Source organism: Hyla sarda, chromosome 8 (assembly GCF_029499605.1).
Source record: "Hyla sarda isolate aHylSar1 chromosome 8, aHylSar1.hap1, whole genome shotgun sequence".
In the NCBI taxonomy this organism is placed as follows: Eukaryota; Metazoa; Chordata; class Amphibia; order Anura; family Hylidae; genus Hyla; species Hyla sarda.
In genome coordinates, this window is record NC_079196.1 from 69,797,401 (window position 1) to 69,820,583 (window position 23,183).

The 23,183-nt window shown below is 44.2% G+C and overlaps 1 long non-coding RNA gene across 2 annotated transcripts; it reads right to left on the reverse strand.

Moving 5' to 3' along the window:
* Positions 1 to 387: 387 nt before the first annotated feature.
* Positions 388 to 22,824, reverse strand: LOC130284749 (uncharacterized). 2 transcript variants are annotated; one of them, XR_008847131.1, is made up of 5 exons: positions 22,555 to 22,824; positions 20,062 to 20,092; positions 18,118 to 18,213; positions 9,031 to 9,212; positions 388 to 1,487 (listed from the first exon to the last, which is right to left on the reverse strand). It is a non-coding gene; the product is annotated as an uncharacterized LOC130284749 (long non-coding RNA). The 2 variants fall into 2 exon arrangements; XR_008847130.1 differs by lacking the exon at positions 18,118 to 18,213.
* Between the last annotated feature and the right edge of the window lie 359 nt (positions 22,825 to 23,183).

Sequence of the window (23,183 nt, forward strand, 5' to 3'; positions counted from 1 at the left end):
GATATATCACAGCATTACATTGTGCATAGTGGTGTATTACTATGAAATGTGAATGTAGATCTCTACCTAGAGTTAGTACAGTGATCCCTAAAGTTACAATATTAATTGATTCCAGGACGACCATTGTATGTTGAAACCATTGTATGTTGAGACCATAACTCTATGGAAACCTGGCAATTGGTTCTGAAGCCAAAAAAATGTCATCCAACAATAGGAAAAAGTAAGAAATAGCTGCTGGGAGCTGTAAATCACTGTCTATGTCAGTGTTTCCCAACCAGGGTGCCTCCAGCTGTTGCAAAACTACAACTACCAGCATGCCCGGACAGCCGTTGGCTGTCCGGGCATGCTGGGAGTTGTAGTTTTGCAACAGCTGGAGGCACCCTGGTTGGGAAACAATGTTTTATGTAGAGAACAGGAGCTTCTTCAGGGTCCTATACAGTACACATAGTGTCCCAAATGGAGCCGCCCTTACTTGGTGTCCAAAGGAGCAGCTAACCCTGGCACAGGTAAGGAGTAGTACAGAACTTGTAGTTCCTCCCTGTACTGTAGGGGGCACTACCAGACACCAGTCAGTGCATACGCTTCAGTAATAGAGGTGATTTACCAGTAAAATGCCAATTCTGATCTGAAAATGGTCAATTCCTCCAGTTGTGGCACGTTTTGCAGATCTGGACTATCTGTAGCATTGTATGTTGAGTCTGGTTTCAAGTTACAATGATCCAGAAAAGACCATTGTATGTTGAAACTATTGTATGTTGAGGCCATTGTAAGTTGAGGGATCACTGTATTAGGTGTGTGCGAGTATCCCTAGTAAAAGGGGAGCTTCAGATGGCCTGTCACCTTGTGACCAACACAAATATATGTATATATATATTCAAACATTGTATGGTGGTATTTACATTATATGGTACTGCTCTTTGGGCACTCTGTATATTATAATTATTTATGTAACTATTTGTAACCATTATTTAGAAAACACATGCCATTGTTATTTGCGCATCATTCTATATGGTGTTTGAATTTGGGGACCATTTGGCATGGTGATTTGTATATTGTATGATAGCATCAAATATGCTGGGAGACACCAAAAGAAGGTACAAGATGTGACACTATTCTTCCCCCAACACCTTTTCTTGGAAAAAGGATGAATTTAACACTTATAAAATAAATAAAAAAAGGGGTCATCCAAAGAAATGTCAATCTCTTCATAGTGGAAAAGCTATTTGCTGGTTTTAAGGATACATTTAGAAATAGCAATTTTATTTTGGCCAGAATTTTGTGGCTCATAATGTTGAATGCTTTTTAAGCAATTTTGTTGGAAAAAGAACAAATTATAGGAAACCATTTATGTAATAAATAAGCAACAATCCATTAATATAGTGCATTAAAAATATATCATACAATTCAACAGATTTGTCAGTTTATAAATCGATATGAGGTAAATGTAGCCTGACAATCTTCTTGCATATTTTCATTTCACTTCAGTGCTGCAAATGGAAACATGAAAAAAATATAATATAAGTAAGTGTACAACATATGTGGTATAACACAGTGCATACAAGGTATGTGGTATAACACAGTGCATGCAAATGGTATGTGGTATAATAACATTTTTCATGGTATCAGCAAAAACATAAAGATAAATAAACAAGCCACACGCTTTGGGGGAAGAAGATTTTAAACAATCATAGGTTTTGATACACATCCCCCATACTTTTTATTAAAGAGGATATCTGACAATAGAAAACTTTATTAAAAGTGGTCAGGTCAGGTAACAGTTTTTTTTTTGTATAACTGTTTATTTAAAGAATTTTGTATTTTAATACAGAAGAAAAATACGTCATGTGTACAGTGAGCATGAGTACTTTGCAATATATAAAGCAAAATTTGCAACTTTATATATATAAAGGAGAAACACCGTAGAGATGAAGTAGGAGGAGAGAAAGGGAAAGAAAGTAAAATGAAAAAAGAAATAATGATGAAATAAATTAAAATAAATAAAAGAAAGAATATAAAATAGAGAATCTCGCATGGCCATGGCACATCAGTGGTTATTCAGAGAATCATCATACTCCTCCCAAAGCCTCCATATCTTCTGAAAGACATGGAGTTTATTATCTAGTACTGCTGAAAGACGTTCCATCCTATACACCTCTTTAATTTTTTACAACAGGGCTCGAGTCGGCGGGGATTCGGGAGATTTCCACCAACGGGCTATGAGACATTTAAATGAAGGTAACAGTTTTAACAGAAATAAAAATTCTGGTCCCCCACCACTAGCGTTCTAACAGTACCTTGGCCCCGTTGCTCACCACTTCCTGGGCCTTGTCTCCACATGCAGGAAATGCCTGTTGAGCCAACCACTGGTTGGGGGTCACCGCTGAGACCAATGATTGGCTGAGCTGGAATTTCCTATGTAATATGTAACTAGAAAGTGCTTATCAGTGTAAACCTATCATAATAAAGGTTGTGGGGGATTGGGCTGGTAATGGCCTTTTTTAATGTTTTTTTTTAATGGCCTTAACACTTTTAATAAGCCAACATATACACATTTCACATTATATAACATGTAAAAGACAATAAAATTGGTGTATTTATAAGGGTACGTTCACATAAACTAAAAACACGCTGTTTCGAATGAGAAAAGCATGACAATTTTTATGTCTAAACTGCACGGTGTCACTACCCAAAACCTCACTCCCCCTGACTATACGGAGAACGGGATATATGTGTTGAAAAGAAAGGACAGTTCTTTTGAGCAAGGTTCAGTGCTGAAGCTTACCAAGCTGCTCCCTCGTATGGCAGTGCTACATCTGTTTATGACTTGACCTCATACAGACCTGTGCTGCCCCCAACCTGTTTACTAGCCCATGACCTCAGCCTGCGAGAGACTATGGGGAAGATTTATCAAAACCTGTCCAGAGGAAAAGTTGCCCATAGCAACCAATCAGATTTCCTCTTTCATTTTTAACAAGGTCTCTGAAAAATGAAAGAAGTGATCTGATTTGTTCCTATGGGCAACTGGGCAACTTTTCCTCTGCACTGGTTTTGATGAATCTCCCCCTATGTGTGCCAAAAATTGTGCCAGAATTTTGGCATAACTTTTTGGAGTTAAAAAAAAGCCAACGGATAGTTGGTCTGAACTTATACTACACAGTTTATAGTGACAAAAGATTTATGAAAAATCCTAAGCCCTTGTGATAAATCTGGTATATTTATCTAAATTTAACGTCTAATCTAAGTTTTTACTGTCTAAGAACTAGATTGTAGTAGTATATCTGGTTGTACATTATATTGCACAAATTAGCCTCAATGTGGAAATTTAAATATCAACATTCAGTAAAACTATCATTATAGTCAAATACTATTGTTACGCCGAGCGCTCCGGGTCCCCGCTCCTCCCCGGAGCGCTCGCTTCACTCCCTCCGCTGCAGCGCTCCGGTCACGTCCTCTGACCCGGGGCGCTGCGATCCTGCTGCCAGCCGGGATGCGATTCGCGATGCGGGTAGCGCCCGCTCGCGATGCGCACCCCGGCTCCCCTACCTGACTCGCTCCCCGTCTGTTCTGTCCCGGCGCGCGCGGCCCCGCTCCCTAGGGCGCGCGCGCGCCGGGTCTCTGCGATTTAAAGGGCCACTGCGCCGCTGATTGGCGCAGTGGTTCCAATTAGGGTTTTCACCTGTGCACTTCCCTATATTACCTCACTTCCCTTGCACTCCCTTGCCGGATCTTGTTGCCTTAGTGCCAGTGAAAGCGTTCCTTGTGTGTTCCTTGCCTGTGTTTCCAGACCTTCTGCCGTTGCCCCTGACTACGATCCTTGCTGCCTGCCCCGACCTTCTGCTACGTCCGACCTTGCTTCTGCCTACTCCCTTGTACCGCGCCTATCTTCAGCAGCCAGAGAGGTGAGCCGTTGCTAGTGGATACGACCTGGTCACTACCGCCGCAGCAAGACCATCCCGCTTTGCGGCGGGCTCTGGTGAAAACCAGTAGTGGCTTAGAACCGGTCCACTAGCACGGTCCACGCCAATCCCTCTCTGGCACAGAGGGTCCACTACCTGCCAGCCGGCATCGTGACAGTAGATCCGGCCATGGATCCCGCTGAAGTTCCTCTGCCAGTTGTCGCTGACCTCACCACGGTGGTCGCCCAGCAGTCACAACAGATAGCGCAACAAGGCCAACAGCTGTCTCAACTGACCGTTATGCTACAACAGTTGCTACCACAGCTTCAGCAGTCATCTCCTCCGCCAGCTCCTGCACCTCCTCCGCAGCGAGTGGCCGCTCCTGGGATACGCTTATCCTTGCCGGATAAATTTGATGGGGACTCTAAGTTTTGCCGTGGCTTTCTTTCCCAATGTTCCCTGCATCTGGAGATGATGTCGGACCTGTTTCCCACTGAAAGGTCTAAGGTGGCTTTCGTAGTCAGTCTTCTGTCCGGAAAAGCCCTGTCATGGGCCACACCGCTCTGGGACCGCAATGACCCCGTCACTGCCTCTGTACACTCCTTCTTCTCGGAAATCCGAAGTGTCTTTGAGGAACCTGCCCGAGCCTCTTCTGCTGAGACTGCCCTGTTGAACCTGGTCCAGGGTAATTCTTCCGTTGGCGAGTATGCCGTACAATTCCGTACACTTGCTTCAGAATTGTCCTGGAATAATGAGGCCCTCTGCGCGACCTTCAAAAAAGGCCTATCCAGCAACATTAAAGATGTTCTGGCCGCACGAGAAATTCCTGCTAATCTACATGAACTTATTCACCTAGCCACTCGCATTGACATGCGTTTTTCTGAAAGGCGTCAGGAACTCCGCCAAGATATGGACTCTGTTCGCACGAGGCGTTTCGTCTCCTCGGCTCCTCTCTCCTCTGGTCCCCTGCAATCTGTTCCTGTGCCTCCCGCCGTGGAGGCTATGCAGGTCGACCGGTCTCGCCTGACACCTCAAGAGAGGACACGACGCCGTATGGAGAACCTCTGCCTGTACTGTGCTAGTACCGAACACTTCCTGAGGGATTGTCCTATCCGTCCTCCCCGCCTGGAAAGACGTACGCTGACTCCGCACAAAGGTGAGACAGTCCTTGATGTCTACTCTGCTTCTCCACGTCTTACTGTGCCTGTGCGGATGTCTGCCTCTGCCTTCTCCTTCTCTACAGTGGCCTTCTTGGACTCTGGATCTGCAGGAAATTTTATTTTGGCCTCTCTCGTCAACAGGTTCAACATCCCAGTGACCAGTCTCGCCAGACCCCTCTACATCAATTGTGTAAATAATGAAAGATTGGACTGTACCATACGTTTCCGCACGGAGCCCCTTCTTATGAGCATCGGATCTCATCATGAGAGGATTGAACTTTTGGTCCTCCCCAATTGCACCTCGGAGATTCTCCTTGGACTTCCCTGGCTTCAACTTCATTCCCCAACCCTGGATTGGTCCACTGGGGAGATCAAGAGTTGGGGGTCCTCTTGTTCCAAGAACTGTCTAAAACCGGTTCCCAGTAACCCTTGCCGTAACTCTGTGGTTCCTCCAGTAACCGGTCTCCCTAAGGCCTATATGGACTTCGCGGATGTTTTCTGCAAAAAACAAGCTGAGACTCTACCTCCTCACAGGCCTTATGATTGCCCTATCGACCTCCTCCCGGGTACTACTCCACCCCGGGGCAGAATTTATCCTCTCTCTGCCCCAGAGACTCTTGCCATGTCCGAATACGTCCAGGAGAATCTAAAAAAGGGCTTTATCCGTAAATCCTCCTCTCCTGCCGGAGCCGGATTTTTCTTTGTGTCCAAAAAAGATGGCTCCCTACGTCCTTGCATTGACTACCGCGGTCTTAATAAAATCACGGTTAAGAACCGCTACCCCTTACCCCTCATCTCTGAACTCTTTGATCGCCTCCAAGGTGCCCACATCTTCACTAAATTGGACTTAAGAGGCGCCTATAACCTCATCCGCATCAGAGAGGGGGACGAGTGGAAAACGGCATTTAACACCAGAGATGGACACTTTGAGTATCTGGTCATGCCCTTTGGACTGTGCAATGCCCCTGCCGTCTTCCAAGACTTTGTCAATGAAATTTTTCGTGATCTGTTATACTCCTGTGTTGTGGTATATCTGGACGATATCCTAATTTTTTCTGCCAATCTAGAAGAACACCGCCAGCATGTCCGTATGGTTCTTCAGAGACTTCGTGACAACCAACTCTATGCCAAAATTGAGAAATGTCTGTTTGAATGCCAATCTCTTCCTTTTCTAGGATATTTGGTCTCTGGCCAGGGACTACAGATGGATCCAGACAAACTCTCTGCCGTCTTAAATTGGCCACGCCCCTCCGGACTCCGTGCTATCCAACGCTTTTTGGGGTTCGCCAATTATTACAGGCAATTTATTCCACATTTTTCTACCATTGTGGCTCCTATCGTGGCTTTAACCAAGAAAAATGCTGATCCCAAGTCCTGGCCTCCTCAAGCAGAAGACTCCTTTAAACGACTCAAGTTTGCCTTTTCTTCGGCTCCCGTGCTCTCCAGACCTGACCCTTCCAAACCCTTCCTATTGGAGGTTGATGCCTCCTCAGTAGGAGCTGGAGCTGTTCTTCTACAAAAAAATCCTTCCGGGCATGCTGTCACTTGTGGTTTTTTCTCTAGGACCTTCTCTCCAGCGGAGAGGAACTACTCCATCGGGGATCGAGAGCTTCTAGCCATTAAATTAGCACTTGAGGAATGGAGGCATCTGCTGGAGGGATCAAGATTTCCTGTTATTATCTACACCGACCACAAGAACCTCTCCTACCTCCAGTCGGCCCAACGGCTGAATCCTCGCCAGGCCCGGTGGTCTCTGTTCTTTGCCCGATTTAATTTTGAGATTCACTTTCGTCCTGCCGATAAGAACATTAGGGCCGATGCTCTCTCTCGTTCCTCGGATGCCTCAGAAGTTGATCTCCCTCCGCAACACATCATTCCACCTGACTGCCTGATCTCCACTTCTCCTGCCTCAATCAGGCAGACTCCTCCAGGAAAGACCTTTGTTTCTCCACGCCAACGCCTCGGAATCCTCAAATGGGGTCACTCCTCCCATCTCGCAGGTCATGCGGGCATCAAGAAATCTGTGCAACTCATCTCCCGCTTCTATTGGTGGCCGACTCTGGAGACGGATGTTGGGGACTTTGTGCGAGCCTGCACTATCTGTGCCCGGGATAAGACTCCTCGCCAGAAGCCCGCTGGTTTTCTTCATCCTCTGCCTGTCCCCGAACAGCCTTGGTCTCTGATTGGTATGGATTTTATTACTGATTTACCCCCTTCCCGTGGCAACACCGTTATTTGGGTGGTCGTTGATCGATTCTCCAAAATGGCACATTTCATCCCTCTTCCTGGTCTTCCTTCTGCGCCTCAGTTGGCTAAACAATTTTTTGTACACATTTTTCGTCTTCACGGGTTGCCTACGCAGATTGTCTCGGATAGAGGGGTCCAATTCGTGTCTAAATTCTGGAGGGCTCTCTGTAAACAACTCAAGATTAAATTAAATTTTTCCTCTGCATATCATCCCCAGTCCAATGGACAAGTAGAAAGAATTAACCAGATCCTGGGTGATTATTTGCGACATTTTGTTTCCTCCCGCCAGGATGACTGGGCAGATCTCCTTCCATGGGCCGAATTTTCGTATAACTTCAGGGTCTCTGAATCTTCCTCCAAATCCCCATTTTTCGTGGTGTACGGCCGTCACCCTCTTCCCCCCCTCCCTACCCCCTTGCCCTCTGGTCTGCCCGCTGTGGATGAAATTTCTCGTGACCTTTCCATTATATGGAGAGAGACCCAAAATTCTCTCTTACAGGCTTCTTCACGCATGAAGAGGTTCGCGGATAAGAAAAGAAGAGCTCCCCCCGTTTTTTCCCCTGGAGACAAGGTATGGCTCTCCGCTAAATATGTCCGCTTCCGTGTCCCTAGCTACAAGTTGGGACCACGCTATCTTGGTCCTTTCAAAATTTTGTGTCAAATTAATCCTGTCTCTTATAAACTTCTTCTTCCTCCTTCTCTTCGTATCCCTAATGCCTTTCACGTCTCTCTTCTCAAACCACTCATCCTCAACCGTTTTTCTCCCAAATCTGTTCCTCCCACTCCTGTTTCCGGCTCCTCGGACGTCTTCTCGGTCAAGGAAATTTTGGCTGCCAAAAAGGTCAGAGGGAAAAATTTTTTTTTAGTAGACTGGGAGGGTTGTGGTCCTGAAGAGAGATCCTGGGAACCTGAGGACAACATCCTTGACAAAAGTCTGCTCCTCAGGTTCTCAGGCTCCAAGAAGAGGGGGAGACCCAAGGGGGGGGGTACTGTTACGCCGAGCGCTCCGGGTCCCCGCTCCTCCCCGGAGCGCTCGCTTCACTCCCTCCGCTGCAGCGCTCCGGTCACGTCCTCTGACCCGGGGCGCTGCGATCCTGCTGCCAGCCGGGATGCGATTCGCGATGCGGGTAGCGCCCGCTCGCGATGCGCACCCCGGCTCCCCTACCTGACTCGCTCCCCGTCTGTTCTGTCCCGGCGCGCGCGGCCCCGCTCCCTAGGGCGCGCGCGCGCCGGGTCTCTGCGATTTAAAGGGCCACTGCGCCGCTGATTGGCGCAGTGGTTCCAATTAGGGTTTTCACCTGTGCACTTCCCTATATTACCTCACTTCCCTTGCACTCCCTTGCCGGATCTTGTTGCCTTAGTGCCAGTGAAAGCGTTCCTTGTGTGTTCCTTGCCTGTGTTTCCAGACCTTCTGCCGTTGCCCCTGACTACGATCCTTGCTGCCTGCCCCGACCTTCTGCTACGTCCGACCTTGCTTCTGCCTACTCCCTTGTACCGCGCCTATCTTCAGCAGCCAGAGAGGTGAGCCGTTGCTAGTGGATACGACCTGGTCACTACCGCCGCAGCAAGACCATCCCGCTTTGCGGCGGGCTCTGGTGAAAACCAGTAGTGGCTTAGAACCGGTCCACTAGCACGGTCCACGCCAATCCCTCTCTGGCACAGAGGGTCCACTACCTGCCAGCCGGCATCGTGACAACTATATTACAAATTCCTTAATCAAGAATCACCTGTGAGATTCCTATACAGGATTAATGGTGGCCATGATGTCCGTGATGTCCATGATGTCCGTGATGTCCATGATGACCGTGATGTCCATGATGTCCATGATGTCCAAAGTGTCCATGTGGGCCATGATGTGGACCTATATGATGATGTGGCGGATGATGGTGATGGGGGTGGTGATGGGCACCTGAAACAAATCATTCAATGTGACTATATGATTTTTCTGCAATAAAAAAAAAAATCATGTATAATATTTATAGAAAGGAAAACATTTTTTTTCTCCAGGTTACAAAAAAATACTGATATTCAGAGTTTTTGGGGCCCCATACAGCCAAAGCTTCTACCTCTTCTCCTTACCAAAAGTTCTTCTTTTATTATTTCAATTTGAAATGCATTTTAGTCATTTACAGCCTCAAATACTTTCTAAAATATAAGTCAATATCTGTGCCAAAATAAAAGGCATGAAAATTAAAGTGTCCCTCAACTTTGCTAAACCTTTGATATGACATAGTAGGAGTTCGGGTGCTAAGACCCCACCAATCCCTAGAAGGGAAGGACGGCTGAGCACCTTTGTTTCTGTTCGGCTTTTCTCAGAAATCTGAGCACAGGAAGTATGAACACCAAGACTGTACGATAGAGATGCATTGAGACTGTTGTGCCATTCATACTTCTTGTGCTTGGCTTTCTTAGAAAAGCAAAGCAGAAAAAAGGTACACAATGGTCAGCCGAGCACTTCTGTCCCTTCCTTATAGTGATTATTGGGGTCACAGCACCTGGACCCCCACTGATCACAACATGTCAGAAGTTGGATACAAGCTGCGGTACACTTAATTTTATGGCTGTAACAATTATGGCTGTAAAATGTGTGTACAAGCAGATATTTTACTATTGAGTTCAATTGAATTGAAAATTTTATGGATGTTGTATGGCTTTAACCCCTTAAGGACTCGGCGTTTTTCTGTTTTTGTGTTTTCATTTTTTCCTCATCACCTTCTAAAAATCATAATGCTTTCAATTTTGCACATAAAAGTCCATATGATGGCTTATTTTTTGCGCCACCAATTCTACTATGCAGTGACATTAGTCATTTTACCAAAAAATCCATGACGAAACTGAAAAAAAATTCACTGTGCGACAAAATTGAAGAAAAAATTTAAATTTGAAACTTTTGGGGGCTTCCGTTTCTACGCAGTGCATTTCTTGGTAAAAATGACACCTTATCTTCATTCTGTAGGTCCATACGGTTAAAATGATCCCCTACTTATATAGGTTTGATTTTGTTGTACTTCAGAAACAAATCATAACTACATGCAGAAAAATTTATATGTTTAAAATTCTCATCTTCTGACCCCTATAACTTTTCTATTTTTCTGCATACGGGCCGGTATGAGGGCTCATTTTTTGCGCCATGTTCTGAAGTTTTTATCGGTACCATTTTTGTATTGTTTGGACTTTTTGATCGCTTTTTATTCATTTTTTAGGATATAAAAAGTGACCAAAATACACTATTTTGAACTTTGAAATTTTTTTGTGCGTACGCCATTGACCGTGCGGTTTAATTAATGATATATTTTTATAGTTTGGATATTTACGCACGCGGCGATACCACATATGTTTATTTTTCCCAAGTCGTCTCCATGACAGCACCCGGAGATTGCACCTGCCTAATTGGGACAGGAAAAACACTGATTAAATCAAGTTTAAAACCCCACCCCTTGCTCTCCATTCCCTGTGTTTTTCCTGTCCCGAGTAGGGAAGGAATCTCTGAGAGTGCAGGAGAGCACTTTTCTGCTGAAAAAGTCAGGGCTGCCCCATGGAAAGTACCTCCGTTACGGCGGCGGTTCCTGTCTGACACAAAGTCAATTTCTTTCTTTTGTTTAGTCTCCCCTTGCGTCACCCAGGCGGGCTTATGCAGGGGAGACGCGATAGGGGCTGGATCACGGTCCTCAGGTCCTGCCTTCCGGTCCCGCGCAACCGGTGAGCGGTGGCATCGCTAAACCGGAGGACTCTATGGTAAGAACGTCACTTCCGCTGACGTAAGAGTCCTCCGGAGCACGCTTCTGGCCTTGTGTATGGCGTCTGACGTCACACCTGGCCGGAAAAGAGATGGGGATTTCAAAATCCCCATGAATATAGGATGCAGGGAGATCACAGAAGGCGCTTACTCCAGAAGAGTAAGCTCTATAGGATTACTCCTCTACCGCAGCCGCTAACGCCGCAGAGACCAGCTACAGTTGCTACGTAATATTACCCACCGCAGGTTATCTTGTTTTTTTGCTGTCACAGCTGAAGCAATTTCTGCTGCTACAGTCTTCCATGATGTCTACACTGGTCAAGGCCACTGAGGTTGAACTCGTGCAGATCCAACTAACCATGAGTAATGAGGGCCTATAGGGTTTATACCCTGGTCTATCTTCAGAGCTACTGTCTGATCCTTTCCTCCCTGTTATATTTTAGGGAGAAAAGGATACTTCTCTCATTTCTGTAAAAACAAAATCTAAAATAAAAAAAATGTGTAATTTGTAATAAGGAACCTCAGGTGTCTTCAAAAAAAAATGTTATGTAAGAAATGTGTTGCCAATTTAGTCTAGGAGGAAATTCCTGATATTATGAAAGATATTACATCTATGATTCAGTCTGAGATCCAGGCTTCTAAATCCTCTTCTTCAAGTCAGGCGATCCCTTCTCAATCTCAAAAGAGCCAATCAAATCTCCGACTCTGATGATAATGCGTCTCATCAGGATATTGAGGAAGGTGAATGTATAGACAGCCCACAAGAAGAAGAGGATACAGGTTTTTAAAAATTTCTGTTTAATCCGGAGGGCATTGAGGAACTTATTAAAGCGGTTAAAGCCACCCTTAACCTTGAGGAGGTACAAGAGGTTAAAAACCATTCAGGATGAGTTATTCGGAGGCCTAGGTGACCGTAAATCTCCCTCCTCCCCTGTTCATCCAAACATTCATAAGATCATTAATGACGAATGGGCTAGACCAGATAAGGGGTCCTTTATTCCTAAGGGTATTAAGAGACGTTATCCATTTGCTGAGACTGACTCAACTAAGAGTCGACGCTCCCATAGCCAAGATGGCCAAAAATACCTCCTTGCCATTTGAAGACTCCTTTCAGTTAAAGGATCCAATGGACCGAAAAACAGAGAGTCTCTTAAAAAAAATTTGGGAGGCAGGAGCTACGTTACTTAGACCTAATGTAGCTTCTACTTGTGTAGCTAGAACCTTGGGCGTATGGATTGACCAACACTTACAGGGCGATACCCCTAAAGAGGATATAATTGCAAGTCTCCTTATTCTTAAAATGGCTACCAATTTTCTTGCAGATGCATCTGCAGAATCTGTCAGATTATCTGCCCGCACTGCCGTCCTGTCAAATATTTCAAGAAGGGTGCTCTGGTTAAAATCCTGGACAGGGGATGTTCCCTCCAAAAACAAATTGGCTGTCCTTCCATTTCATGGACAATTTGTTTTTGGAGCTGACTTAGATAATATCCTGGCTAAAGCCTCGGACAATAAAAAAGGTTTTCCCAAAGAGAAAGCTCAACAAAAAAAGACCCCATTTCGCCTCTTTTCTCAAACTAATCAGCCCTATAGAGGTAAGGGCAAAAAAGGCCGTTGGTCCTATGGAAAAGGAGGTAGAGGGAGAGGCTTCTTGTTTAACCCCAACCAGTCTAGCGCTGGTGGAGGTAAACAATGACGCCATTCTGGTAGGGGCGAGATTGTCATCCTTCGCCCAAATTTGGGAATCATAAGTCACACTGATTTGCAGTAAATATTTATTATGTTTTTGTGTGAAAATCATGTTCTCATGGTTTTGTTCTTTGTTCTTAATGGTTTTGTTCATTTTGTGCACTTATGTATAAATATATACTTAAATATATACCTCCTATGTTTTGAATTTGAAAAAATCATATTTTATTTTTCCAATTAAGAGAGGTTCGATGAATGCGCATATGAAACTGGTGGGGTTCAGTACCTCCAAAAAGGTTAAGAACCACTGGTTTAGATGTAAGGAGAGCAGTGTTACAATATGTTGAATCCTCCCGTCCCTGGAGGAAAGACAAAAAACTTTTTCTCCAGTTTGCAGGTCCTAACAAAGGGAAAAAGGCTTCCAAGAGTTCTATTGCGAGATGAATCCGTATGGCCATCTCAGACGCCTATTCAGCAAAGGGAAAAAATCCCCCTCTTGAATTAAAGGCTCATTCTACCCGTGCGGTCTCTGCCTCATGGGCAGAGAGAGCATCTGCTTCTGTGGAGCAGATTTGTCGTGCAACCACTTTGAAAAACTTACATACTATTTCCAAACATTATAGATTAGATGTTCTTTCTAATCAAGACATGGCATTCGGACGCAAGGTCTTGAGTGCTGTGGTCCCTTCCTGAATACTATTCTTTGGTATTATCTCTGGGTGCTGTCATGGAGACGACTTGGGAAACGGTGAATTATACTCACCGATAATTGTATTTCCCGGAAGTCTCCATGACAGCACCCATAATACCCACCCTTTTGTTTTTCTTTTCTTTTCTCTGGTTTGGTCATTTGGTGATCACTTTTCCTTTCTACTCGGTGTTCTTTATAATACACTGGGAATGGAGAGGGGTGGGGTTTTAAACTCTCAGTGTTTTTCCTGTCCCAATTAGGCAGGTGCAATCTCTGGGTGCTGTCATGGAGACTTCCAGGAAATACAATTATCGGTGAGTATAATTCACCATTTATTTACACAGTTTTGTTTTTTTTATGGGAAAAGGGTGGTTATTCAAACTTTTATTAGGGAAGGGGGTTAAATGACCTTTGTTAAAGGGGTACTCCGGCGCTTAGACATCTTATCCCCCACCCAAAGGATAGGGGATAAGATGCCTGATCGTGGGGGTCCTGCCGCTGGGGACCCCTGTGATCTTGCACGCAGCCCCCCAGTTAAAATCAGTCCCCGGAGCATGTTCGCTCCGGGTCTGATTACCGGCGATCACGGGGCAGGTGGCGTGTGAGGTCACGCCTCCGCCCCGTGTGACGTCACGCTCCGCCCCTCAATGCAAGCCTATGGGAGGGGGCGTGACAGCTGGTTGCCGGTAATCAGACCCGGAGCGAACATGCTACGGGGACTAATTTTAACTGGGGTGCTGCGTGCAAGATCACGGGGGTCCCCAGCGGCGGAACCCCCGCGATCAGGCATCTTATCCCCTATCCTTTGGATAGGGGATAAGATGTCTAAGCGCCGGAGTCCCCCATTAACTTTTTTTTCCACTTTTTTTTTGCAGTGTTATAGCTCCCATAGGGGGCTATGACACTGCACACACTGATCTTTTACCCTGATCCCTGCAAAACCTGTAGCTCAGGCTTGGAGCAATCAAATGCCGATCGGACGTGATGGAGCAAGGGAAGGGGACCTCCGCTCACGTCCTAGCTGATCAGGATTGAGCTGCCGGAAAGCATTTACTTTCATTTTCAGCGCGGCGATCAACTTTGATTGCCACGTCTGAAGGGTTAATAGTGCGTGGCACAACGATCAGTCCTGCTCGCTGTAAGCCCAGGGTCCCGGCTATGAATAGTAGCTGGGACCGACTGGTGTGATGTGGGGTCACGGCGTGACCCCGTTTTAAACACCGGGACCGGGCGCAGGGCGTACTTAAGAGGTTAACGTCTTAAGGACCGGGACAATTTTTTTTGAAGGGAGGTTTAGTTTTTTTCCTCCTCACCTTCTAATAGCCAAAATGCTTTAACCTGTTAAGGACCAAGGACGTACCGCTATGTCCTCAGTCCATTCCCTTTCTATAAACGTCGTGGCCCCGCGTCATAGCGGGTCGAGCCTGGCCTCTTACCAGGCCGGGACCCATGGCTAATAGCGTGCGGCAATGATCGCGGTGCCGCGCGCTATTAACCCTTTAGAAACCCTTCAAAGTTGAATGCCGCGTCTAAAGTGAAAGTAAAACATTGCCGGTTAGCTCAGGGGGCTGTTCGGGATGTCCGCGGCGAAATCGCGGCATCCCGAACAGATGTGGGACATGAGGAGGGTCTCCTACCTTGCCTCCTGGTGTCCAATCGCCGAATGGCTGCTCAGTGCCTGAGATCCAGGCATGAGCTGTCAAGAGGCAGGATTATTGATTACTGGTTTCCTATGAGAAACCAGTCATCAATGTAAAAGATCAGTGTGTGCAGTGTTATAGGTCCCTATGGGAGCTATAACATTGCAAAAAAAAAAAAAAGGGTGAAAAAAACTGAATAAAGATCATTTAATACCTCCCCTAATAAAAGTTTGAATCACCCCCCTTTTCCCATAAAAAAAACTGTGTAAATAAATATAAAAATGAACATATGTGGTATCGCCACGTGCGGAAATGTCTGAATTATAAAAATATATCATTAATTAAACTGCACGGTCTATGGCGTACGCGCAAAAAATTTCCAAAGTCCAAAATAGTGTATTTTTGGTCACTTTTTATATCATGAAAGAATGAATAAAAAGCAATCAACAAGTCCTATCAATACAAAAAGGATACCGCTAAAAACTTCAGATCACGGCGCAAAAAATTAGCCCTCATACCCCCCCATACGCAGTAAAATAAAAAAGTTATAGGGGTCAGAAGATGACAATTTTAAACGTATACATTTTCCTGCATGTAGTTATGATTTTTTTCAGAAGTACGACAAAATCAAACCTATATAAGTAGGGTATCATTTTAATCGTATGGACGTACAGAATAAAGAGAATGTGTCCTTTTTACCGAAAAATGTACTGCGTAGAAACAGAAGCCCCCAAATTTACAAAATGGCATTTTTTTTTTCAATTTTGTCTCACAATGATTTTTTTTTCCATTTTGCCATCGATTTTTGGGTAAAATTACTGATGTTATTACAAAGTAGAATTGGTGGCGCAAAAAATAAGCCATCATATGGATTTTTAGCTGCAAAATTGAAAGGGTTATGATTTTTTAAAGGTAAGGAGGAAAAGAACAAAAATGCAAAAACGGAAAAACCCCTGGTCCTTAAAGTGGTACTCTGCCCCTAGACATCTTATCCCCTATCCAAAGGATAGGGGATAAGATGTCAGATCGCTGCGGTCCCGCTACTGGGGACCCACGGGATCCCCGCTGCGGCACTGTGCTATCATTACAGCACAGAGCGAGTTCGCTCTGCACGTAATGACGGGCGATACAGGGGCCAGAGCATCGTTACGTCACAGCTCCGCCCCTCGTGACGTCACGGTCCGCCCCTTTCAATACAAGTCTATGGGAGGGGGCAAGGCGGTCGTCACGCCCCCTTCCATAGACTTGCATTACGGGGATGGGCCGTGATGTCACGAGGGGCGGAGCCATGACGTCACGCTGCTTCGTCCCCTGTATCGCCCGTCATTACGTGCAGAGCGAACTCGCACTGTGCTGTAATGATAGCGGGGTGCCGCAGCGGGGATCCCGGGGCTCCCCAGCAGCGGGACTGCAGCGATCTGACATCTTATCCCCTATCCTTTGGATAGGGGATAAGATGTCTAGGGGTGGAGTCCCCCTTTAAGGGGTTAAATTTTCCATATGAGAGCTTGTTTTTTGCACCACTAACTTTGCTTTGTAAGGACATCACTCGTTTTACCACCAAATCTACAGAAAAATGGGGAAAAAATATTTGTGGGAGAAATAAAAAAAAATATAGCAATGTAGCAGCTTTTGGGAGTTTTCACTTCTACGCAGTGCACTTTTTCAGTACAAATGACACATTGGGGGAGATTTATCAAAACCAGTCCAGAGGCAAAGTTGCCCAGTTGCCCATAGCAACCAATCAGATTGCTTCTTTCATTTTGCAGAGGCCTTGTTAAGAATGTAAGAAGCGAGCTAATTGGTTGCTATGGGCAACTGCGCAACTTTGCCTCTGCACAGGTTTTGATAAATCTCCCCCAATATCTTTTTTCTTTATTCTGTAAGTTCATACGATTAATGATGCCCCAATTATTTAGGTTTTGTTTTATTTTACGACTTTTAAAAAATTATAACTTTTTGCACGATAAAATTATCCTATTCTGACCCCCATAATTCTATTATTTTTTCATATATAGTGATGTATGGGGGCTCACTTTTTGCGCCATGGTCTGTAGTTTTTTTTAGCTGTACCATTTTTGTTTTGATGGGACTTTTTGATCGCTTTTTAATATTTTTTTTCTGGTATGCGAAGAGACCAAAAATATGCAATTTTTGAATAGTTCGGACATTTACACATTCGGCGACACCACATATGTTTATATTTATTTTCGTTTACATCATTTTATTTAAAAAATGTGAAAAGCGGGGTTATTCAAACTTTATTCAAACTTTTACGCTTCATTCACTATTTTATAGCCCCTGTAGGAGACTATTATCTTCAATTTTCATATTGCAAACACTGAATAGTATTGTTCCATAGAACAACATTGATCAGTGGTATTGGCGCTTCATCGCTACAGCCTGCCATAGCTGGCTGCAGCATAGGAGCGCCAATCAGATGACAATTAAGCAGGTAAGAGACTTACCTCCATCCTTACAGCGGATTGGGATGCTGCAGTTTCGCTGATGATCAAGCGGGTATGAAATCAGCTCAACACCTGAGCTCGCTTCATACCCCTGCCGCACCCCTGTGCCATATAAAGACAGCATTCTGTGGCAAGGGGTTAAAATGGCCCACAAAACCTGTGTATGGACATAGGCACATAGAGAAAAATCCAGCAATTTATTCTGGTGTATCCTAATGCTATATAGTGCTCATTGATAGAAATTGTGCCTTATAGTACGGATCTACAATAAAACTGTGAATTTTAATACACTAGAACAAAGTATTTAGTTTCTTTTTAATTTTAATATAAACTTTATGCATGTGCCCATTACCTATTGTGCATACATGCACTACATACACAAACACACATACAGTACTGTACATGTATATTACACATTTTATACAGATACAAACACACATTACATATAGCCATAAATAGTACTAATACACACAAATATGCACATTACATACACAAATATGCACATTACATACACACACATGTACACACACATATACAGTATATACATGCACACGGGGGTTGGGGGTCCCCATGAAAAGGTCAGTGATCACCTGCAGGCCATCTACTACTCCTTAAAGCCAGCACTGTGCAACCTCTCCTTGCCCCTCCTCTTCTGTCCCGACTGCCGGGAGTAGACTGAGGCCACCCTGAGGAGATGGGGAGAGTGAACAGGTCCATTGTTATGTTTATTGTGGCCTGAGCCCCTGACAGCAGTACAACCCTGAACGTGACCCTCGCTATTGCAGCAGGAAAATATTGCACAAAGGGAAGTATTGCACATGTATTGCACAATGCAGGGATGTTTGGAGATGTCAATGTACACAGTGTCTGAGTAACAGCTCAAGAGCCATGTAAACACTGTAAACGCTACAGTCATAGTACTGTGATAATGCACATAGTAATGTCAAACTATATAGAGCATGCACTCTGGTGGGGCAGATTAGTCAGAACTGTCTGACAAAAAAAATCTAATTTGCCCATCGCAACCAATCACAGCTCCGCTTTTACTTTTACCAGAGCAATTTGAGAAATTAAAGCTGAGCTGTAATTGGTTGTGACGTGCAAATCAGTGAGGTTCTGTCTCAGCCTGACTAATAAATCTTTCAATGTACAGTGGTCCCTCAAGTTAAAATAATAATTAGTTCCAGGACGACCATTGTATGTTGAAACCATTGTATGTTGAGACCAGAACTGTATGGAAACCTGGTAATTGGTTCTGAAGCCACCAAAATGTCATCCAAAAATAGGAAAAAGTGAGGATTAAAGAAAAGTAAGTAGATAACTAATATAGATAAAACAAGTCCCTCCATATAAAAGTAAAAAAGATCTGCTGGGAGCTGTAATCACTGTCTATGTAGAGGACAGGAGCTTCTTCAGGGTCCTGTACAGTACACGCAATGTCCTATAAACGTAAAATGGAGCCGCCCTTACTTGGTGTCCAAAGGAGCAGCTATCCCTGGCACAGGTAAAGAGTAGTACAGAATATGTAATACCTCCCTGTATTGTAGGGAGGCGCTATCAGACATCAGTCAGTGCATGCACTTCAGTAATACAGGAGTTTTACCAATTAAAATGCCCATTCTGATTGGTGAGATCTTTCAGCCATTGACACGTTTCACAGATCTGGACTGTCCATAGCATTGTATGTGTAGTCTGGTTTCAAGTTACAATGGTCCAGAAAAGACCTATGTATGTTGAAACTATTGTAAGTTGAAGGTTCAATGTAGGTTGTCCCAGCACGGAAATAATGCACAACATGTTTCCATGGGGAGTCAATTACATACACGGGGTGTAACAGTTCAGGATAATGTCCTTTCCTGGGCTGTCCAGTTGTCTGCATTACATTTTCCCTGCTCCCCTACCACCAACTATGACCCCTTTATTGTCCCACAGAAGCTGCTATGCCTGACAGCCTGATTATTCCATATATTCAGATGCATTTACCCTATATTGTATAAGCATTATAATGTCCACAATCTGTCCCCTTCGTATGCCTCTGCCCTGATCTCCTAACACTGCCTCTCATGTAATCTCCAATCATCTCAAGACCCCAGCTAATGCTTTCCCCTCGTTCACACCTCACACAACCATCCCAAGATTTCTCCTGTACTTCCCCATACTGGAACTCTCTACTTTGACATATCCATCTCTCACCCACCATCAAGATTCAAGATCTTCAAAAGCAACCTGAAAACTCCTTAGGACAACCGACAATACACAATAACCCTGCTGCCCCTGTACTGAAGTGTGAATGGCTGCTTCCTATTATTATAAACAGATGACCTGCTGCCCCCCTCCCCCCCCCCCCCCTTTGTTTCATGTTCAGTGTACTTATGTTTGTATTATTTATTTGTACCCTCATCATATGTATAGCCCCCTTTAAGCAAGGGTGCCAAAAAAATTGTAATAATAATAACAACAATAATAATACAATATATTAATAGTAATCATAGGCAAGAAAAATCCCATGGTGACAAATACATAGTGATTCTAACCTCTGAGGCAATTTCCCATTATGACTGGAAGCTGAAAAATAAAGAACAATAATCAGCTTTACATTTGTCTTTCTACCACTTATAGGTACTGTAGTTATAATTACATTATACCAATATATTCTTTATATTCTTATATCACTGTAGAAGAGATTAGATATTATATATACAGTAGGGCTGCACAATATATCGCAAAAGCAATCGAATCACGGTTTTTGCTTTTTGCGATATAGTGATACGGCCCCCCGGGAAAACATGCGATTATCTGCTCGGGCTGGCTCCAGTGGGGAGGGGGGGGGGGGGGGCGGCCAGAGCAGGTAAAAACTAATTTAAATACTAAAAGTCAGTGTTTCCCAACCAGGAGGCCTCCAGTTGTTGCAAAACTACAACTCTTAGCATGCCCGGACCGGCAAAGGCTGTTTCACAACAGCTGAACGCACCCTGCTACAAAAACACTGAGCTATTGGCGCAGGGAGAAAAATAAAAAACTTCTGCTCACCAAGTCCCGGCCCCTGCAGATTCGTCTCCGTGCGCTCCGGAGTTTCCTCTCTTCTTAGTACAGGGTGTAGGGCCTTTCCCTTTTCAGCCAATCACTGGCCGCAGTGATGTCACGTGTCAAGCCAGTGATTGGCTGATGGGGAAAAGTCTTGTACTGCAGCAATACACTAGGTTTCCCGGGTCCCGTGGAAGATTTGATATCAGCCCGGGAAACCCAGTGTATTGCTGCAGTACAAGAATACAAGAATGTGACAGGAGGGGAGGGGGGGGGGATGTGACAAGGGGGGGGGGATTTGACAAGGGGGGAATGTGTTAAGGGGGGAATGTGACAAGGGGATGGAATGTGACAAGGGGGGGAGGATGTGACAAGGGGGGGATGTGACGGGGAGGAGAATGTGACAAGGGAGGGAATGTGACAGGGGGGAGAATGTGACAAGGGGAAGGAGAATGTGACAGGGGGTTGTGAAAATTGGGAGGAGAATGTGACAAGGGGGAGGAGAAAGTGACAGGGGGATGTGACAAGGGGGAGGCGAATGTGACAAGAGGGAGGAGAATGTGACAAGGGGGAGGAGAAAGTGACAGGGGGATGTGACAAGGGGGAGGCGAATGTGACAAGAGGGAGGAGAATGTGACAAGGGGGAGGAGAATGTGACAAGGGAGGATGTGACAAGAGGGAGAATATGACAAGGGGGGGGAATGTGAAAAGGGGGGGTGACAAGGGGGGGATCTGACGGGGGAGGAGAATGTGACGGGGGGAGAATGTGACAAGGGGGAGATGTGAAATAGGCTGTGGGCATAAAATGGGTAGGTAGATGTGAAATGGAGGCGATTGGACATGAAATGGGGGGATTTTCCAATTTTCTTAATGATATCGCATCACATATCGAAATCGCAATATTTAGGCCCAAAATCGCAATCGCACATTTTCCCCATATTGTGCAGCCCTAATATACAGTGAAGACTACATTGTAGGTATATGCTTTCCAGGATAAGAGAGTGCTTTCTTTGGTTCATGTGTATACATATTTCCCTACATAAAGCTATATCACATGTATGGTATACACGCTCTCTTCTTATATTGAAGTCCTTTTTTGCACAGTTGTTTTGGTTTTACTAGTGTACTTTATTTTAAATGTTTGGCACAGAAGGTTTTTTCAACTTGCTGCAGCAAAGGCATTTTGCACAATATTATTAGAGCCAGCATACATCTCATTTAGACTGATACATAAAAAAAATCTCTGAATATAACCTGAAAATATCTTTACATTTGTACTAAATTTAATTTAAGTACATGTTGAAGATTGCCAATAGTTTGTATCTTTGGTCGTATTTGTAGTCATTAAATAAAATAAAAAAAATAGCGCTGACAGCCACATTCCCTAGACTTTGATACAACACATTATTTTGCAAAAAATACTACCATTTTGTGATGTCATTTTTTAGCTAATTTTATTTTTGCAAACAATACGGCCCATTTTACACTGTGTGAACATGGCCTAACATAGCAAAAATTTTCTCAAATCGATTTATTATCCAATATAATAAATATTGGCAAAAATAAATATTGGTCATAACAATAGTTTTAGAATTTATATTTCTATATTATTTATTATTTAAAAAAGCTTTATTAATGAGAATATCAAACTTGCCCCAGAAGAAGCTTCCAGTATATATAATAAAGTTCTAGAACATTGCACTTACCTTCTACTGGTGTTTGGAGATCTGTCACTGCTGCGGGCTGATCAGGACAAGTTATAGTCATACAGAAGAGTCGGAGGACATGTCACATGAGGGTTAACCAAATAGAAGCGTTTGAACTAAATATACAGGTTTTATGTTTCCACCAACAACATAGCTTAACTATTGACCACGTGATGGCAAGACACTCCCTAACACTCCTTATGTCTTAAGGCCCACAATAAACATTTAAAAACATAAACTGCAATTTGTATGTTGTGGGTATAGACTTTTACGCATATAAACAATGAATACCCTTACCCGTAGAGTCAGGAATGCTTCACTCTTCACTTTGCAATGTTCCTTATGGAGCTATGGACGTTTCTTAGTAAATTCCCAAACAGTGTCCCTGGATTGGTCTTCAGTAGTAACAGTTTACAGTTTGCAGACAACAAAAAAATCAGAAGCCGAGTCATACAAAACCATCATAATACTTACAGAATGGATGCAAAATGAGAACAGAGATTCAGGCCAGAGATATGCAGAAAGAGGAAACTGTCCGAGAGTGTTCAAAATAACAAAGGAATCAAACCCTCAACAACAGGAACAGACTGCATGGAACACCTCTTCCCATAAATCCACTCCTTTTCCCTCCCCCTTTTTCCTATGTAAATCAAGACACAACAACTTTTTCCAATTTTACTGGGCTGGGTGATGGTCACAGCTCTTTTATTATAACACTCGAATATACAATGAAATAACCATTAACCATTGCATTGCAGTTAACCCCTTAGGGACTCAGCCTATTTTCACCTTCAGGAATGAGCAAAGTTTTTTCCTCTTTCCCTTCTAAAAATCATAACTCTTTCAATTTCGCACCTACAGACTCATGTAAGGGCTTGTTTTTTGCGTCACCAATTTGACATCACTTATTTTACAATATAACCTGT